Genomic DNA, 20,324 nt, shown 5'->3' with positions numbered 1-20,324 from the left:
TTCTAAAGATGTTTGTACTTCAGCCACTTGCAGGATATTACAAACAAGTAAGTGTGGATCCAAATTCCTGGGGTGTCAGCCTTCAAGGAGCAGACTTCAAAAGACCAGATCTTAGAAGTCACCAACAAGGCTTTACCCAACAAATCACTCTGGTAGAAACAAGCAAGCTTCAGAAGTCAAAAGCATGAAGTGAGCCTCAGACGAGCACAAAGGTAAGCATTTAAAAGGTGAAGGTTGACAAGAAAGCCACCTGATGCTATGATCCCAGGATGCAGTTGTTAACATGCAAAGCCACCTGATGCTATGATCCCAGGATGCAGTTGTTAACATGCAAAGCCACCTGATGCTATGATCCCAGGATGCAGTTGTTAACATGCAAAGCCACCTTTAGACCTCTTGAGTCCCTGAGTGTCAATTTCAACTTTATGCGTGGCCTCTTTTAATATGATGCAGTCCCCTGAATGAAGACATTTACTCAATTGTATGTTCCATTTTGTTCGAAACTTTAACATACATAGTTTTTCTTATTGACAGTTCCCCACATGTATATAATACATTTTGACCAAATCCACTCCCTAATATTCATCCTAGACCCTCCTTCTAACAAGCCTCCCTCACAGCTTCTCCTATCCCCATCCCATAACCCCAGTTAGTGCTAGCTGTGTGTACATGGGTGAGGGGCCGTCTGCTGGGGTATGGACAACCTACTAGGGGCCACATCCCGTAAGAAAACCGACTCTCCCCTAGTAGCCTTGTGAGCCCCTACTCTTATCTATGCTGGAATGGCTTGATCCTGTGCAGGCAACTACAGCTGCTGTGACCTCATGGATGTCACAGCCACTCCAGTCCTCCCCAGCTCACACAGTCTTTCTGCCCCTCTTCTGAGGTGTTCTCTGAGCCTAGGGGGAAGGAGGGGCCATGTAGACGCCACATTTGGAGCTGAGAATGCTATCCTCTGTACTCTGGCCAAATGCAAGTGAGATCATTTGAATGTAATGGCCTCCATAAACTCACAGGCAGTGGCACTATTAGGAGGCGTGGCTTTGTTGGAGTAGGTGTGGCCTTGTTGGAGGAAGTGTGTCATTGTGGAGGTGGGCTTTGGGGTTTCCTGTGCCCAGTGTCACAGACCACTTCCTGTTGCCTTCTGGTCACGATGTAGCCAGCACCATGTCTGCCTGCATGATGCCATGCTTCCCGCCATGATGACGATGGACTGAACTTCTGAACTGTAAGTGCCACCTCAATTAAATGTTTTCCTTTATAAGAGTTGCGTGACCATGGTGTCTCTTCACAGCAACAGAACACTGACTAAGACTAAGTCTCTATTTGAACCACCATCTGCCGACAAAAGAGGCTGCTCTGGTGAGGGATAAGAACATGCTCCATTTCCGGACATTATCATAGAGTTATGTTTTTTGGTTTTTGTTTTTTTATAATTAGGGTTTCAGATATGTGGAACCAAGCAAAGGCTGTCTTGAACTGCTCATCTTCAAAACCAGTGAAGAAAGAGCCTGAGCACAAAGACCCCAACATCAATTACCAAACAGTCCGTTCTGTAGGCATGCTGTTTATACCATGCAAAGCCGTTAGCCCTGTAGCTGAGGGGGAGGGGTAGACCAATGATGGCCTGTGAGGACCATGAAAGCATCAGTAAGCCCCCCTGTTTATCATACAACAAAGCAGAAGGCGCAGCTAATCCCTGCTCAAGTGCTCAAGGCTAATTAAGTTGTACTACTTGACTGCTACAAACTAGTCAGAACTCAGCTGATGTCTTCAGACAGCTGTCCCCACTCAAGAAGCATGGAAGTTAGAATTTTAAATTGCACACACTGTGTAGGATCAGACAAGAAAATCATATTTCATCCTCATTCATAAGAGTCATAGTCAACCCCTTTATAATAATAAGACTAATGAGAAAGACGAGTAACAAGTTTTGATAATGTGAGAGCATTCGGGAGTCCAAAAACATGGATGTTCACACAGCATTCACACAAAATAAACCGGTTTATTTATTTATCTAATTGTGTATAAGTTATAAGGTTTGTAAGTTATGAGAGGCACGGAAATAGCAACATGTTACTAGGGCAAAGCAGATTCTCATTTGCCATCTCACGTAGTTAGGAAAGGAACAGCAAAAACAGCAAAAAGCTAATTTTCAAACAACTCTTCAGTTATAACTTGATTGATATTGGTCCTCATGTTGTACATTAAAACCCTAAGCTTGATTCTCTTGTCTCTTTCGTACACCTCTGTGTCCTTTCCACTACCCAAAACTCTAGTAGCCACCATATTATTTTCAATTTCTGTGCTTTTGACTTAATAAAAATTCCACACATAAGTTAGATCATGAATATTTTCCCCTTACATTTCATATAGCGTAATATCATCTGCACCAGTTGTGTTGTAGCAAGTAGTGGCATCTCCCTTCTCGGGGGTGAATTCTTCTGTATGTGTCATGCTGTCTCTATTCATCTATCCATCAATGAGCATCATGGTGTGTTAGTTATTGTAAAGAATGCTGCAGTTAACCCAGAGGTGCCAGTGTCGTCAGAAAGAAAATGGATTTCTTCTCCTTTGAGTGCATGCTCAGAAGAGGGGTTGCTGGGTCACATGTAATTCTATCCCTAAGGTCTGAGGACTACCATACCCTTTCCATAACAGCTGGGCCCAAACTACATGCTTAGGATTTGCTGTTCTCCACACTCTTCACCAGTGTTTGTTACGGCTCGTCTTCCTCAGATCAATGATGCGGAACGGATGTGAGGGAAGACTTGCACATTGGGCATCTTCTCATAAACATAGTGGTCATCTCTGCATCTCCTCTGTAAAATGTCCATTGAGGTCACTGCCTATTTTTAACCCCATTACTTACTTTTCCACTATTAAATTATGAGTTCCTCATAAGTCTTAATATGACCCCCTTATCAGATATGTAGCTTACATATATGTTTTCATGGCTCTCAGACTACTGTATTTCCATCCTGTCCATTGTATGGCAGTTTGATGTACTCTGGCTTTTTGTTTAACTTTTTTTTTTCTTTCATAATCTGGGCTTTTGGTGTAATGTCCAGAGAACTATTAGAGATCAATGTCAAAGAAGTTATCCCTTAGATTCCTTCTAGAAATAACTTAAGTTTCAGGTCTTGCATCTAGGTCTTTACTTATGTTGTCTATGTTTATACCTGATAAAGAATTGACAGTTATACAGAAGTCTTCATGAAGAATATTATGCAATTATAGTGTTCTCTCTAGAGGGAAGTTGGCAAGGCCCGTTTGTCCATATTTTCCCCAGCCTAGAGAAACGTCTCTAACATCCCTGGGTACTGGGCTCAACACCTATCTACATAATGGTTCAAGAGAGACGTGGGAAACACTTTCTTCTACTATGATTTCTCAATTTCCTTTGGCTTAAAATACTGAACATGCCAAGATGTCATATTTGGGGTCACATATCCCATGCTCTAACATTGGTGGGACTTTCATAACTCCCTCAAGGTCACCATGGGAATTTGTTATTACTCTTATTCTAACTACCAATTCTCCTACAAAACTTCAGAAATGGCACAAAAGTAATTTTACTGAAAATTAATTACAACTGCATACCCCAATACGGATAGAATCTATTTCAAACAAAATCACAGTACGTGGTCTTTGTATTTTGGAAAATATACATAAGTTATGTTTTATATAATTCCTTCCTAGCACAATGTTGAGAGATCTACATCGGCTTCCTGAATAAGCCATTCAGGCATCATTTAAATGTCTAGGTAATACTACAGAGCTTATATTTACATATAAATTAGGCCCAGCACATCAAACAAAAAATGTCATGACTTTCAGATGCTGCCATTAAATTCCACACAATGACTTAATATCTTCACTTTGACAATTACTGTGTCTGAATCTGCATATCCCAGTAAGGCATTTGAAAAAATAGTTTTACTTAACTTTACTTTTATTAAATACAGCCTATCATTGCGAGAACTTAATGTGGTTTTACAACTCTAAGACACTTTAATTTGTGGCTAAAGAGATGGAGAAGCAATTAAGACTCACGGTTCTTCCACAGGATTTGGGGTGATTTCCCTTCACCCACAAGGGGCTCATAACTGTTTATAGCTCCAGGCCCAGATGACCCCTGGCCTCTGAAGGCAATGACACAAAACATCCATTCGGGCAAAGTACCCATACACATAAAGCAAAAAATAAAAGATACATTAATTTCACCACATTGCTATGGGAAAACAGGGATAGTGGTGTGCTTTGTTGAATATTTAAGTTGTCTGCACACCTCCAGCAAAACTGGGCCAGAATTTAATTTGTGGACTTGCCCCATGGCTAACAAGAATAAGTAGGGTGAGAGTCAATTCTTCATTGTTGCGTACAGAGAGGCACAAGAGACCAGAGAGAAGGAAATGTTTCTACTATAGCGTGGCTAGAAAAGCTAAGCTGAGGCCCTTCTTGTCCCAGGATTCACTCTTTCTTTTTGTCTGTTGTTGTTTGTGGCGGTTGGAATGAAAATGGGTCCTCATAGGCCCACAAGGAGTGGCACTATTAGGAGGTGTGGCCTTGTTGGGGTGGGTGTGGCCTTGTTGGAGTGGGTGTGGCCTTGTTGAAGGAGGTGTGTCACTGGGGCGGGCTTTGAGGTCTCAGAAGCTCAAGCCAGGCCCAGTGTCTCTCCTCCTGCTCACTGAGGATCCAGATGTGGAACTCTCAACTCCTTCTCCTGCACCATGTCTGACAGCAGGCTCCATGCCTCCTGCCATGACGATAATGAAATAAACCCCTAAACTGTAAGCCAGCCCCAGTGAAATGTTTTTCCTTTGTAAGAGTTTTTGTGGCTGTGGCATCTATTCACAGCGGTGACATCCTAACTAAGATGTTGTTGCTTGTCTACAGTTTAGTTTTGCCCAGTGCATTATCTTTTCACCACTTAAATCAGGTTTAAAAAAAAAAAAAAAAGAGTCAAAAATAAAGGACCACAGCATGATAATTATTTTAAATAAGCCTGGGAATTCTGAACTTCATCAAAACCAAAGTCAATTATACCAGACAGGAATAAAAAGTATTATATAAAATAACATCAGACAGGTCGTTATTAGTAGATGCTTGTAGGGCTTAACTATTCCTTTCTTACTGAGAGCAACTATTCAACTTCAGTCACATTCACAAACTCATTAAAAATTAACTAGTTTTCAACATCATTCTTAATTATATTAGGCTTCCCTGAAAGCAATATTTACTTTACACAAGTGTTAACAAGTATGTGTAGAATACAGTTTGTCAAAGGAGTAAAAAGAAACTTGGACGCGAATGAGTGATGTTACTACTATTCTAGTTGACAGTGTGAACCTGAAACACGGAGCCTAAAAATGAGGTAGTGGGCCCAAGTCTCATCCAGTAGCCAACTCAGTATCAGACAGTTTATACTCTGAGGGTTAGAGAAGGTCCTATGAGTTTAGGCTGTGTACGGTCACAAGGGAAACCCAGGCTTGGAAACATTATCTAAATAATAAAACAGGTAATCCAAAGCGACCCACTTCTATTCACTACACCCGCAAGAGGCACAAAAAGTCCATTCCAAGAACAAATCTATGTTACGGAGGAGCAGAAGTTACAAGACACTTGTTTCCTTACTTTTTTTTTTTTTTTTTTTTTTTTTTTTTTTTTTTTACAAACACTCAGAAATCTAACACAGCCTCATTCATGGACCATGTTCTGACAGAGTGAAAATACCCAACTTGTCTTAAGGCAGGTAACTTGGTAAAACATTCCAGGAGCCTTCAAAGTCTGTATAACCTCCAAATGTCCATCCTCAATTAATAATCTTAACTTTAAAGTGAAATAAGTTAAGCACAGATAGGTTCACTGACAGCGTATCCACAAGACTGAACAGTAGAATTCAACCCATGTGGTAAGACATAAAACAATCGCTGCATTAATTGATGGCTGCCCAACACATCACACACTTAGCAAGATGATCGGTCAGCAGACTACTTGACCACATGGAAATGTGTGAGTACCTGCTGAATTATGAGCAGACATATATGGGTGTGTATTTATATGATGTGTATTATAGGATGTATGTGTGTATGCATATGCATATATGTGTGTATATGATGCATATGTATAAGGTGTATGTGTGTATGATATATATGATGTATATGCCTATGTATGTGATGTGTGTATATATGTTCATGTATATGATATATAGAATATGCATATTGTGTGGTGTATATGTGTGTAATGTATATGTGCATGTATATGATTATATGTATGTGTGTATGATATATATGTGTATGATGTTTATGTGTGTATACAAAAATGTGTATGAATATGCATATGTGTATTATACAGAGATGAATACATGAATGATACAATTTAAAAGATGTGAAGAAGAGAAAAAGAAATACACAAACAGAGTGTGTATGAAATCTCCTACTCTTCCTACCATTAAGTATTCACTTTGTTTCTGAAGTGATCGTTATTACTTTGGAAATCATTTTGTTTTAATAATAAAACAAGCCTAAGCACTTTCCAATCTAGTCACGTACTAGGTCATTTGAAGCTATTTCTGTGCTGAGGGCAGCAGAAAACATGAATGACATGTTTTAGAAACATCTGCTTCAGGATTATCTGAGCCTTCACAAAATAATGATAACAGCTGAAGTCTGATCTCAGAAACTAAAAAGGATGCAGAGCAGTGAGTGTCTGGTTATATGTGCTTTTAACTTAGAGGAAAAGTCACAGAAGACATTGAAAGCCATGGAGCATTCAAGTCTTGGCACCTAGCAGATGTCATTTGGGGCCCAGCATGCTAAATGCAGAAACTTAGGTAAATCCCTAGTGTTTGGGGTTGGGATCCCAAAACCAGCATCTTTGAATAAGGGAAAACTGGGGACTAGTGAAATAAAGGCCGACTGGGGACTGGTAAGATGGCTCAGCAATTAAGGACACGTACCGCCATTGCAGAGGACCTGAGTCTGATTCCCAGCACCCAAGTCAGGCAGTTTACAACCACTGGAACTCCAGTGTCAAGAGATCTGGCGCCCCCTTCTGGCCTCCAGGGCACTTGCATTCATATGCATAGACACACACTCATAATTTTAAATAAATCTTTAAATAATGGAAAATTAGAAGTAAGCCATCCCTCACAGGCAATAAAACTCAGCTTTAAATCTTCTAGATGGCTCAGAAGAAAATGCCAATTCTTAAAATGAAAGTGTGCCTAGAATTTCTGGTACCCCACAAAAATCCGGCAAAAAGTGGATCCTCTCTAGAAAGAAAAGCCTTCATCTTAGACTTTGAATTATTTCTGCAAGCAACTTTTTAAACTCAAAGTTCAGGTACAATCAAAGGGTATGCAGGGAAATAAGACCACATGAATAAAAGGCAGCAAAAACTGTGGCAGGTTCCTAGATATAAAGTTTGTAGAAGTAAGCATTTTCAGGCATGGCCTTTGGGGACGGGGGAGTTTTGCTATGTACAACAGGGTATTACACCATGGAGGATGACCTTGAACTCACAGTGTTGGCTGGATTTACCTCAAAATCATGAGCCCTTTGCCTCAGCCTCCCAGCACTGAGAAAGGTATATGGCATCATATTCTGCTAGACGCAGGTCTTTAAATAACAGGTAAGAGGGCAACATATTCCACTTCTAGCAGAAAGTTAGAAACTGAAGACTAAATTAGCATATTTTAAAATAGTATCTGAGATTATAAACACATTTCATAGACATGACCAAATAAAATTAATAAATGAGACTATAAATTGTAAGAATTTAACTGGGACGAAGCACAAATTGACAAAAGAATAGGAATTTATAGGTTTAAGGGCCCTTTCAAAAACAGAGATTAAAAAAAAAACATTCAGGGTTTTTTTTGTTGATCCACCTTTTGCTAGTATCTATACAACCTTAAACATGGCGCTTCAACTTCCTTGAGTGACTGTTTTATCATTTACAAAGCCTAAGCAGTGGACACTGTAATTTCTAAGAATGTATTAGGTCTATGACTGAAACCCAGCTACCACTCTCAATAAAAGCCCTTCTGCCCTTGATTCATTTTACTATGGCACAGTGTACATAACAGAACACTTAACCATCTTAACCATATTCCCCATGGCACAAAGACAGCTTCCACATCCATAAGCACTGATGTGAGTCTACATCTCAACCAGACTTTTAAAACTTCCACTGAAAGGATGGCCCAGTGGCTAAGAACCTTGGGTGCTCTTCCAGAGGACCTGGGTTTGATTCCCAGCACCCACATGGTACCTCACAGCCTCCTGCTATTCCGAGCCCAGGGGAAAACAAAACAAAGCCAGGCAGTAGGGGCACACACCTTTGGTCCAAGCATGCAGAGGCAGGTGGATCTCTGTTAGTTCAAGGCCAGCCTGGTCTATAGAGAGAGTTCCAGGACAGCTTTCAAAGCTACTGAGAAACCCTGTCTCAAAAGACCAAAAAACAAAAAATTCAGGGGACCCTGATAACAGTTTCTGGCCTCCATGAGCACAAGGCACTTCAATGGTACACAGACGTGTGTGTGTGTGTGTGTGTGTGTGTGTGTGTGTGTGTGTGTGTGTGTAGGCAAATATTCATACACATAAAATAATTTTTAAAAAAAGAAAGGAATAAGAGGAATTAAAACGACTACTGTAGATGTCATTTCAACTATTCAACAAAAGCAGGCCATCTTTCTCTTAAAATTATGTTTTTAAACAGTCCGTGTGCCACCTGGCAAGTGACATGAAGGGGAAGTAATTCTTAGCCTTCACTGGAGTGGCATCAATGTGTTTGTTATCCTGCAATTAACAAACTCAATTAGCAAACTGTCAATTAACAAAGAACCATGATAAAATGCACAGACAGGGTGAGTTTCGAGGAAAGGAATGAGCAAAAGAAGATTTTTTTTTAAAGCAATAACAATAATAGAAACAGTAAAATCTAAATTTATCTAGGTTCTGATAGCTAACCTTAACTGAATATAAAATTATAATGGTTGTCCAAAAGTCTGTGTTCATGACATCAAATTGTGAACATAGACACACACACAAAAAAAAAATGCCACTGTAAGAATAGTAATAAGAATGTTTTATCGCCTAATTATTTAGGTGTATTTACTCTTATTTTATGGGTGTTTGTGTGTTACCTGCACCTATATGTGTAACCATGTAAAACCTTGAGGCCTCTAGAGGTCAACTGGGGTCATGGATGGTTATGAGCCACCATATCGGTGTTAGGAACTGAACCTGGGTCCTCTACAAGAGCAATTGATGCTCTTAATGGCTGGGCCATCTTTCCAGTCCCATGATTTGGAACAATTTCTACAATCCCAAATCATCTCTTTTTCTTACTGTAGGAAGAACAAGAAAAATGTAAGTCATAAACTATATTAACATTCTCCATGCATGCCACAGACAACACAGCTTTTTAGGAGGTATCTTTGATTAAAAAGAAAAACTCTCCTAAGTCCATCAGCTTCATGAGCTAAAAATAAGTTCTATTTCTCTGCCACTGAGGAAAATTGAGTAATTTGACCACCCAACTAGCAATAGCATTTATTGATCCCTTCCAATTACCAAGTCTTATAGTTCATGTAAGTAAGAACCTGTGTCACATTATAAATCTGGAGAATATATAAAACTCTCACCGAAGATGATTTGGTAAGGAATTGTTTTTAATTATGAGTAAGACTGGTCCCCCTATCTGAGTTTTAGTAGTTAATGAAATGCAAATTGAATGCTTCTCCCTGTTAAACATCAGAAGGGTCAATATATAAGTTCTTTTCAAATATTCAGATCCATGCTGTGAATTTTAAATGCTAATTCCATAGTTCATTCCTCCTCACCTTACCACCAACAGTATCCACTCAGCCCTTCCCTGGACTGAGGCTCATTTTCTGTCCTGATAAACGGATTAACACATGGCCTTTTCCCAGCTCCCTTCAAGCACCGCCTTCACTATTTGCATTCGAGGTCTAGTAGATCTTACTAATCATGCAAATTTGTATAAAAATAAATTTTAAAAAGCTCTGTGCAAATTGTTTGGGGGTAATTCCAAGAAAATTAGATTATTCCAAACTAATATTAATAGGAAATGGAGAGAGCATTGAAGACAGCTCAGAAACAGGGTCATGTGAAGTCTTTCACACAGAGTGTGGTTTGCAAAGATATGTCACTTGTGGGAGCCTAAGTATAACCCTTCAAGTTCAGTAACTCGCGCACAGTCAACGTTCAGCGCAAAACCAATGTGGTTGTCTTGCAGCCCTAATTACACATTTCCCATTAAGATGCAAGAGAGGCCTTGTGCTCAACCCAGGCCCTTAAGGGAAAAAAAAAAAAAAAAAAAACCCTGAGCAAAGGATCCTCCCATTATCTAAGATTCCTTCCATTAAAATGGGAAGAACACACCAGCTTGTTACCCAGGTGTTAATACTGGCCTGCCCTCAGGGTTCTGACAGGATGCTTCCTCAGCTGCCGGCCACTAAGATCACCACCTGTGCACATTTTAAAAGGACCCTGCCCACCTCCCATCTCTTTATATATCTCTCTCTCTCTCTCTCTCCCTCCCTCCCTCTCTCCCTCTCTTCTGCTGCTCCTATCCCCAGAGGCCAGTCCCCCCCCCTTTCCCATTTCCCATTATGATCCCTTTCCCCTAGTAAGAAAAAAACATAGCTCCATTGAACTCTGGCATAGAGTCTTTCTCTCTTGTGGTGCTTTTAAAATTATACCACCAGGACCAAATGGTCAGCTGTACAAACATGTAAGTAACATTATACAGTCTGAGCAGGTTGTACGTGTGTGGTGTATGTGTGTGTGGGGGGGGGAGGGAGGGAGGGAGGGAGAGAGGACAATTAATGAAAAAAGAGGCCATGGATTTGAAAGAGAGCAAGCAGGGTCTGTGTGGGAGGACTTGGAGGGAGGGGAGGGAATGGGGAAATGACGTAATTATAATCTCAAAAGTGAAAGTATTTTCACAAATGGATGGTGAGCCACTGAGGTGAAGGGTGGGCCTGCAGATCGCCCCACCCGCAGCCTTGGAATCCGCTGAGGGCTTTTACATTTTATTTATTCAACTGGGTTAAAAAAAAAAAAAAAAAAAGAACCTCTTGTATGCTTGGCTTCCTCAAACACCATTAAACATAGGATAACCGAATGCACTCTTAAAGTGCTTTTACCCAGGTTTTCAATATTTTATCACCTGTGAGCAAGGCTGGGGAATGTAAACCACGGAGAACTGTGGCGGCTTAATGGAGATGGGAAACTTTTGATCACAGAGGCTTCTGTGTTAGAAGGGCGCATGTGAGAGGGACTGCCTCGTCACCGTAGCCTGAGCGGCATCCCTGGCCTGTTCTCAGCATCCAGCCAACCAACATCGTCTGGCAACTGTGCCTTTCTTCAGAGCCATGCCTCCACCCCAGTCTCAGGCCATGTGCTTTCTGCAGGGGTGGAGCCCATGAGAGAGGTCTGTGCTATGCAGCACCATTCTGCCCCCATCAAAGCTAATCACTAAACAGGATCCCCACGCCCACGCCCACGCCACCCCTGCACAGGTATGACTTCCCTTTGTGCTTGCCATGCCTGAGCTGTAGGACGTTAGGTTTGGCTGAGAGCTGAGGGACGAAGAGAAGGTGTTTGACCCTGAGTCCAGATGTCTCCAGACTCTCTCACTTAAGCCTGTGCGTATTGGCTTTGTGTCGCTAATATAGTATGAAACACAAATACTAACGGGATCGAAAATAAAGCCGGTAACCCATAAGAATAACTTTTAAATCCCATGACACACATTACAGCTACTGCTTATTGTAGCCAGCTCTTCCATCAGGACCACAAACCTCTTGGTGGCAGAGGCCCAGATCAACCGTCTTTTTGACCTTTTACCCACAGTGATGGCTGTCAGTCCTGGCTGTCAGCTTGACACACCTGGGCAGAAGGCCTCTCAAATGGAGAACAGCACCCACCAAATCGCTCAGTGGGCACATCTAGAACATTTCCTTAACTGCTAATGGATGTAGGAGGACCCAGTTACTGTGGGCGGTATCACCCCAGGGGCAGATGGGTCCCGGCTATAAAAGAAAACTAAGTGACAAGTCAGAGGAATCCAGCCAGTGAGGTTCATTCCTCCCTGACCCCTGCTTCTTGTTCTCTCCAGGTTCCTTGAGCTCCCCTTGACGGCCGACTCTAACGGTAAGCCAGGTGATCCTGGGGTTTATCACGGGCAAAGGAAAACAGATGAGACACCCACCTAAGGGAGCTCGTGAAATAGTACACACTCAAAACACAACTGTGAGATTGTCATGGAAGGTTGCAAAATGTGCTCCAGAATGCAGGCGACGGTGGTGTGGCTTGGGCAGTCTGTGGGGTCACTGACAGTGAGACCAGGAACTAACCTTCACACGTGATCTGGCGTTGTGGAACCCATTCCCTTTGGAGGCATACCTTGCTCAGCCTAGAACACAGTGGGGAGGGCCTTGGCCCTGCCTCACAGTGGCAATGGACAGACTTGGTTGACTCCCCCTTACCCTCTCTAAGAAGCATATGGGGGGTGGGATGGGGGAAGAAGGGGGGAGAGCGGGAGGAGAGGATCGGGGAGAACTGAGGTGGGGATGAAAAGATGAATAAAATGTAAAATAAACTAAGAGATACTGTAGCTGGGCAGAGGTGGCACACACCTTCAATGCCAGCACCGGGAAGGCAGAGGCAGGTCGATCTCTGAGTTCAAGGTCAGCCTGATCTACAGATGGAGTTCCAGGACAGTCAGGGCTACACATAAAAACTCTATCTTAAAAACAAACAAGAAATGTATTCCAAAAAGTTACAATATTGAAAAATTAAACTCTAGTCACCTAATCAGCTCACCTTACTGATTTGATTGCTAAAACCTAGAGAGAAACAAATCAAAACACATCAATATAGGCTAAGTTCTTAGAACATGCATTTGTATGCTAGCCTTCCTTCTTCAGCATTACTAAATAAATAAAATGTTCCTGTATTTTAGAAAACAAAAAAAATTGGAAGAACTCATTTTTAAAAATTTATATGGGGCTTTGGGGAAAAAATTGCATATCTAGCAGTAACATACAGAATAATGCACTCAGATGGTCGCTCCTACCAAACAGTGAATGGGCAGCAACGTGGTATTTGGACTATATCTTCTTTGAACTGTGTTTTATGGGATAAGCCTGGGTAAGTAAATTGTTTATGGGCAATAGAATGACCAAATCCATTATCTAGAAGAAAGGCTCTGAATCTTAATTTCAGCCATTTCAAATATGCTTTCAAAAAGAGAAATTGTTTCTTGCTGAATAGGACTTTTACTTTCTTGGGCGAACTTTCCGCCGTGAAGCTGTGGTGAAGGAGTCTGTAAACTGGTTATGGAAGGCTGACTACAAAGGCTTAGAAATGTACCCCTAAGTGATGCTAGCCTCAAAGCAGTGAAAGTCTTCCCTGAGCCATCTCAGACAAAGCTACAAACGGAATCTGCCCTATCAGGCAATGTTAAAGCCCAGAGCACCAAGCAAGAGGCCCGTTTGTTTTGTTTCCTTTGGCATCCCAAGGCCATTCCCATGTCACACCCCTGTTCTCCAGCCTCCCAGGGTAGCAGATCACAGGTCTCCAGCCCCAGGATTCCTGTGGCGCCATCTCCTCCTCAGGAAATGCCTTTGTCACTGTGAATGGGTAGGCTTCCCTCTCAGCTCCCTCCCCTTCCTCACAGCCCTCATAGACAAAGCAACGACCCTTCTCTAGGTCTGTCATCCAACCTGAAGGGACAGACCCCAACAGACCTCTGTCTTCCGGTGATCATTCTCCACACCCTCCATATTTTAATCTATGTGGACAACAGCTGTCAGAAGGAATGGCATAGCGCCCTGTAACCAGACCCACCACATCTACCCTGGGCTTCTCTCTTACTCTGTCTTGGGTGACTTCTTCTGTGGGTGAAACCTAGTGACAAGCAGCCCTGTGTGGTGAGGGACCAAAGCTTCTCACAGAGGGCTGAGGAGCAGGTGCTACAGTTCCAGCAAGTCCTCAAAGGCTAGCAACGCAGCCAACAGTTCAGCCTTGCACAAGATCTGCTACCCAAACTCCGAAACCTAAACAGCCCCACACTGGCTTTCAGAAACCGTGAAATAACAAGTGTTACCGGGGAAAGCTGTGCTCTGAGCAATGCTCATCTATTTCTGAGCATCGTGGTTGTATTTTGTCAACCTGACACAAACCTAGGAGAGAAAGCTTCAGCTGAGGGACTGCCTCCATGAGACTGACCTGCGGGGACGTCTGTGGGCATTGTCGTGATGAAGGATTGCTGTGGGGGGCTCAGCCCACTGCGGGTGGCACTGTTTACTGGGCAGGTGAGCCAGACCTAAGCAAGCCAGGGAAAATAACCCTCACTGTCCTCCCTGGTCTCTTCAATTCCCGCCTCCAAGTTCCTGCCTTGACTTCCATCAATGAGGAACCGTGAGGTGGACTCCAAATAAAACCTTTGCTTCCCTGAATTGCTTTTGGTTAGTGTTTATCACAAGTGCCCAGAAGGAGATAACAGGGAGTTTAAGAACACGTGCTTTTGCTGCTTTGTCATTTGGTTGTTGGAAGTGATAGTTTATTTCAAGACCGTTTCACCACTCTGTAGCTTGCATTGGCCTCCAGCCTCTCCCCCTCAACTTTCCAGCTTCTGACTTTTCAGGTGGGTGTGACTAACTATGCCCGGGTCATTTGCCTCTTCTTGCCGGGTCAATGGTCATCTTTTCCCAGACTGCCTGTTCTGTCTCCCTCCACGTGGGAGGTGACAAAAAAAAAAAAAAAGTCAAAATAACACCTGCCTGGGCATTAGAAAGAGAACTCCTCTGCCAAATGGCCCCAACCTGTGGCTACACACACACACAAATACCCATCAAAAGCGAAGCTCAAACTTCTATATCCCCAGTCCCTCCCACTTTCCACTGGGGCAATGTCTTAGAGTTTCTTGTAATATGCTGAGACACCAGGACTAAAACTTGAGGAAGAAAAGGTTTATTTGGCTTGCACTTCCACACTGTGGTCCATTATCCAGGGACGTCAGGGCAGGAACTAAAACGGGACAGGATCCTGGAGGCAGGAGCTGATGCAGAGGCCATGGAGGGGTGCTGCTTACTGGCTCACTCCTCATGGGTTGCTCTGCCTGCTTTCTTATAGATCTTAGGACCACCAGCCCAAGGATGGCACCACCCACAATGGGCTGGGCCCTCCCATGTCAATCACTAATTAAGAAAATGCCCTACGGGCTTGCCCACAGCCGGATCTTATGGAGGTATTTTCTGAATTGAAGTCTCCCCCCCCCCGCCCCCAGATAATGCTAGCTTGTATCAATTAGACATAAAAACTAGCCAGCCTAGGCAGCAGAACTGCAGAATAATCTGGTCCCCCAGCAGTTGAGCTGGGGACTCTTGGGGCATCCCCTTAAGCCCCACAGACCCTCTTGTTGCAGTTTTCCTCTCCACACCCAACTCCTGAAAGCAGTGATTCACGGGGCACGGTCTCCACCAGCAACTCGTTCCTGTGCACTCAGCTCCATGCCCTTCACTTGCATGCCTTTTCTAAAACTGCTCGCAGAGGTTCCGAATGAGTTCCACGTTGCCATGACCAGTGGCCGTGGTAGAGTTTGGATTTTCCGGAAGCACGGTGAGCAGACGAGAGGTAATGGCATGCAGAAGTCAAGGGCACAGGGACACACAAATGTTCATGCATCAGACTCCTGGGAGAAGACAAGCGGAAAGAGAGAGGGCCGAGATGGAAAGGAAATGGCATTGGTGAGGGAATTGGTGGTCTGGTTTTGTCTTGTTGAGATCAAAGCAACAGAACTTTGCTGGCTCGATTCTTATACAAGGAAAAGGCATGGAGGAAATTGAAACTCACTTTTGGTCAAGGTTTGAAAAACTAGTGACTAGTAGCGATATTTTTGAGACATATGATCCGGAGAGAACAGGTTGGGGAAACAGGTCAAACTCAGCGGGCATTAGACAACCAGTTGTACTGTTGATCTCTGAAGAGGACTATCCCCCCCCCCCAGAATCCCTTAGTTATCTGTAGTAGTTCTATAGGGTTGAGGCCTTGATCTTTTCCCGGTCCACCCCAGCATGTCTACTGTTGCTGTCCTTGATGTTGGTGAGACATGATGGGTGTGGCTTGTGACTTTACTAGGAAACACAGTCTCACAGCAGACTTCCTGACTCTTACAATCTTTCTGCCTTCTTTTCTACAATGCCCCCTGGGCTACAACAGTAGATGTCTGCACTGGGACCGGGTTCCCCAACTCTGTGTTTTGATTGCTTGTGAGTTTTCTGTAATAGTCTCCATCTGTAGAAAAGAGAGGTTTTCCTGATGAGGGTTAAGGACTACAACTATCTGTGGGTATAAGGACAAATGCAGTTAGGGATTATGTTAGTTTGGTAACTTAGTGGTTGTAGGTTCTCTTTCAAAACCCATGACTTCACTAGCCCTGGGCAGTTGGCTTGGTGTCCGACACCAGTCATGATTTCCCTCTTGTTGAGCAGGCCTGAAGTCCAATTAGAAAGGAGTTGGTTACCACCAAAGTACGTGTACCACCAAAGTACGTGTACCACCAAAGTACGTGTACCACCAAAGTGCGTGTACCACCAAAGTGCGTGTACCACTAAAGTGCGTGTACCACCAAAGTACGTGTACCACTAAAGTGCGTGTACCACTAAAGTGCGTGTACCACCAAAGTGCGTGTACCACCAAAGTGCGTGTACCACCAAAGTGCGTGTACCACCAAAGTGCGTGTACCACCAAAGTGCGTGTACCACCAATGGTTACTATTCCACCATCACCTCTTGTGGTGCCCTCATAGGCTTCACAGCTGCATGGGACTGCTGGTTGCTCACCTACACAAAAGTAGCATTACACAAGACCGAGCAGGTTATTTTTAGAAATTTATATGTATGTATGACAACCCTCAGTGAAGAGAGAGGCCATGAGTTTGGAGGACAGCAAGGAGAGGTGTGTGGGAGGGGCTTGAAGGGAGATGTTAAAAATATATTACAGTCTCAAAACTATTAAAAAATTGAGGGCAAAGCTGGGTGTTGGTGGTGCACACCTTTAATCCCAGCACTCAGGAGGCAGAGGCAGGCGGATCTCTGTGAGTTCGAGGCCAACCTGGTCTGCAGAGCTAGTTCCAGGACAAGCTCTAAAGCAGTACAGAGAAACACTGTCTCAAAAAACCAAAAAGATTTTAAAAAATAATAATTGAGGGCAATTTTAGCATTGTGTTTGTGATGTATATTATACCACAAGAACATCATAAAATAAAATAGAATGCATGAATACATTAACTACTAATTGTTTGTGTCTGTTTTAAAAGCATTGTTATTCATTACTTCCGCTTTCCAGTAGTTACAAAGAGACAACATTCCAGAGCTCATCAGTTCTTGAAATCCTCATTTAAAGAATTCATTCCTATTTCTAGAAATTAAGGTTCAACTGCAATTTAATATTACATGAGCAATCAGACGGAGCAGTAGAGTTGAAAACCAGCAACTTGCAAAAGCAGAGGCTACAAGGAATTAAGTCTCTGATCAAAACACCAGGACAGTGCCTAATCCAGGGATAACACAGGGTTAAGTGTATCTCACAGTCGGGTCCCGTAACTTTTGGCCTTGAGGAGAAACCAGGCCCAGAATACTAAGCAAGCATAGAGAGTCTGTGTGCCAGCATCCAATATGAATGTCTGTTTCTGCATCAGCCATCCTAGCATTCATGCACACAATTTAAATTCTCCCTTTCACTACTAGAAAAGCAATCACAGAAAAAAAAATACAAGAAATAATTTCTCAAATTCAAATAACAAAGAGTTGACTTCCCGAACCACAGATTAGAAACAGCAAATGATCAGGGGAGTGGGGGATGATATTCTAAAGGCTAAAACAAGGCAGATGACAACATGACAAGGGTGGACTCAGAACAACCCAGCAAATGAAGCCACCGTAGTCCGCAGCCATCCGGGGGAGGCAGGAGCTGACAAACGTCAGGAAGCCCCGCCAGTGTGATGGCTGTTGTTCAAGGCACTAATGCAGCGTGCAGTCACCAAAAGCTTTCTATCTACTGGGCACTGCATCGCCACAGACAGAAGACTGAAGTAAGCAGAAAATGACACAAATTCATGTTTGGAAATTTTCAACTAATATTGATTTTTTTTTAATGCTCTTATTTGGATGATCACCTCAGTGGAATGTCTCATCCCCTTGCAAAAAAATACTCCACAAAGTGATTTTCTCTGTGTTTCTTTTCCAAGACCATTTCATAAACTGTGGTTGGTCTGAGTAGAGCTCACTAGTGCTGATAAACATGAAACAACAGAGACCGGATTTCCACAAGATTAAAGAAGATAGGAGGGGGAGGGAGGGGGAGTGTGTGGAGGGTTGCAGACAGTTAGGAGCTTGCCTGGAAGGAAGTGAGGTCCTGAGGTGCCCCCCCCCACAGCATCTATGTTTGTAAAAAGCTAGGCATGGTGGTGTAAGCTTCAAATCCAGCAGCTTCAGAGACAAAGAAAGGAAGATCCCTGGTGCCAGTCAGTCTAGACAAATCAGTGAGCCACCAAAACTAAGGTGGACAACTGTTGAGGGATGACATGGCTGGCCTTCACATGCACACAAACATGCGCACACACACACACACACACACACATCTCTAGCTACATGCCACCATTCACAACTGTGTGATTACAACAGGTGCCTTGTACATTATGAATCTTGTTTTCCTTGCCAGGGAAATCTTGATAATCCTGTCCATCAAAGTATGACTGGAACACTAAATATGCAATGAGCAAAAACAGACTTCAAAGCACAGGCATGCCTCAAAAAATGTTGTGTTCCAAAACTTTAAGGTAAAGTAATATTGAAATAAACCAGATTTTTTTTCTAACATGCAGGAAAGTTGTATTTATACTACACATAGTTTAATAGAGTTAGGTCTAAAACCCAATAGATGTATCTTAATTTTAAAATACTTTATTTCTGAAAAACAATCATCTTAGCTTTTTTTTTTTTTAAGTGTGCCAATAAACCTGTTCAATGCAGGGTTCCCTCTAGCCCTCGATTTTTAAAAATCGTAGTGTCTTTGAGGAGAAATGAAACAAAGCCCAATTGTTGGTCAGGGTTTCATTCCTGTGACAGAAGTTGCATAAGCAACTCAAAGGAAGAATGGACGGTTTGGGTTCATAGTCTCCAAGGATTCAGTCCATGGTTTCTTAGCTCTGTTGCTTTAGGCCTATGGCAATGCCAAAACATCATGGTAGGAATGTGTAAGAGGACAAAAGCTGCTTGCTTCGTGGCAGCCAGGAAGAAAGGCCAGGAATATGATATGCCTTTAAAGAGCATGTCCCACTGATCTCCATCATCATCTTCTCGGAGCTCCCGCCATCAAGTCAATAGATGAGTTTAGATTCCTCATGGTTCAATAATTTCCCAAAAGCTCATCTACCCACATCCAAGCCTTCAACTCATAAACCTTCAAGGGATATTCCAGACCCACCTCACTGTATTCAGCCCTGACCCTCAAAAGCTCACGTGTATTGTACACCAAGGGGGACAGGGAAGCCTTTAGCCCATCCTTAAGGGTCTTAGCAGGGTTAGAATTTCTCCAAAGTCCAAGTTCAAAGACTCTGAGACTGAAAGCAGTCACTTAGCTGTGAGTCCTGATAACATTAAAACCTGAACGCACATGCGTCTAACAGACAACGAGGAAGCAGAGTACACACGCTCATCCCAAATGGGAGGACAAAACAAACATCTGGGGGGGGGGCAAGCAAGGCAGGGCTGAGACCGTGTGCAGTCCCACATTACTACAAAGCCGTGATGGATTTCAACTCCCACTTCAGCTCATCAAGAATTAATTTCCGCCCTTTTCACTCCTTAGGAAGATGATAGCACATTGGGCGTGGCCATCCTCTCCACAGCCTCTATTAGTAGCCAAAAACCTCACCCTGCCACAGAGTTCTCTATATGCCACCTTTCAAAGAGTGGCTTGGGGACAGATGTGAGTTTTAAAAGATGCAGAGCTGTTGTAGTGAAGCTCTCACTTGGAGATAGCTTGCCTTGATGTTTCAATTACCTGGCATGACTAACCTTTATTAACATAATTAAGTAGTGGCCATATTACATATTCAGACTACTATAGCCTCATGCCAAAATTGTTTAAACTGAGATCTGAGCCACAGCCAGGAGCCAAAACTCATACTTTTGATCAATTATGTCTCTTTTTGCTGTGTTATTCTCCCTTCCTTCCTCCTTTCCTAGTCCCCTTTGAAGGACGATGTAATGACAGTGCTTT

The sequence above is a fragment of the Phodopus roborovskii genome, unplaced genomic scaffold (assembly GCF_943737965.1).
Source record: "Phodopus roborovskii unplaced genomic scaffold, PHOROB, whole genome shotgun sequence".
Lineage (NCBI taxonomy): Eukaryota > Metazoa > Chordata > Mammalia > Rodentia > Cricetidae > Phodopus > Phodopus roborovskii.
This window is presented reverse-complemented; position numbering follows the sequence as displayed.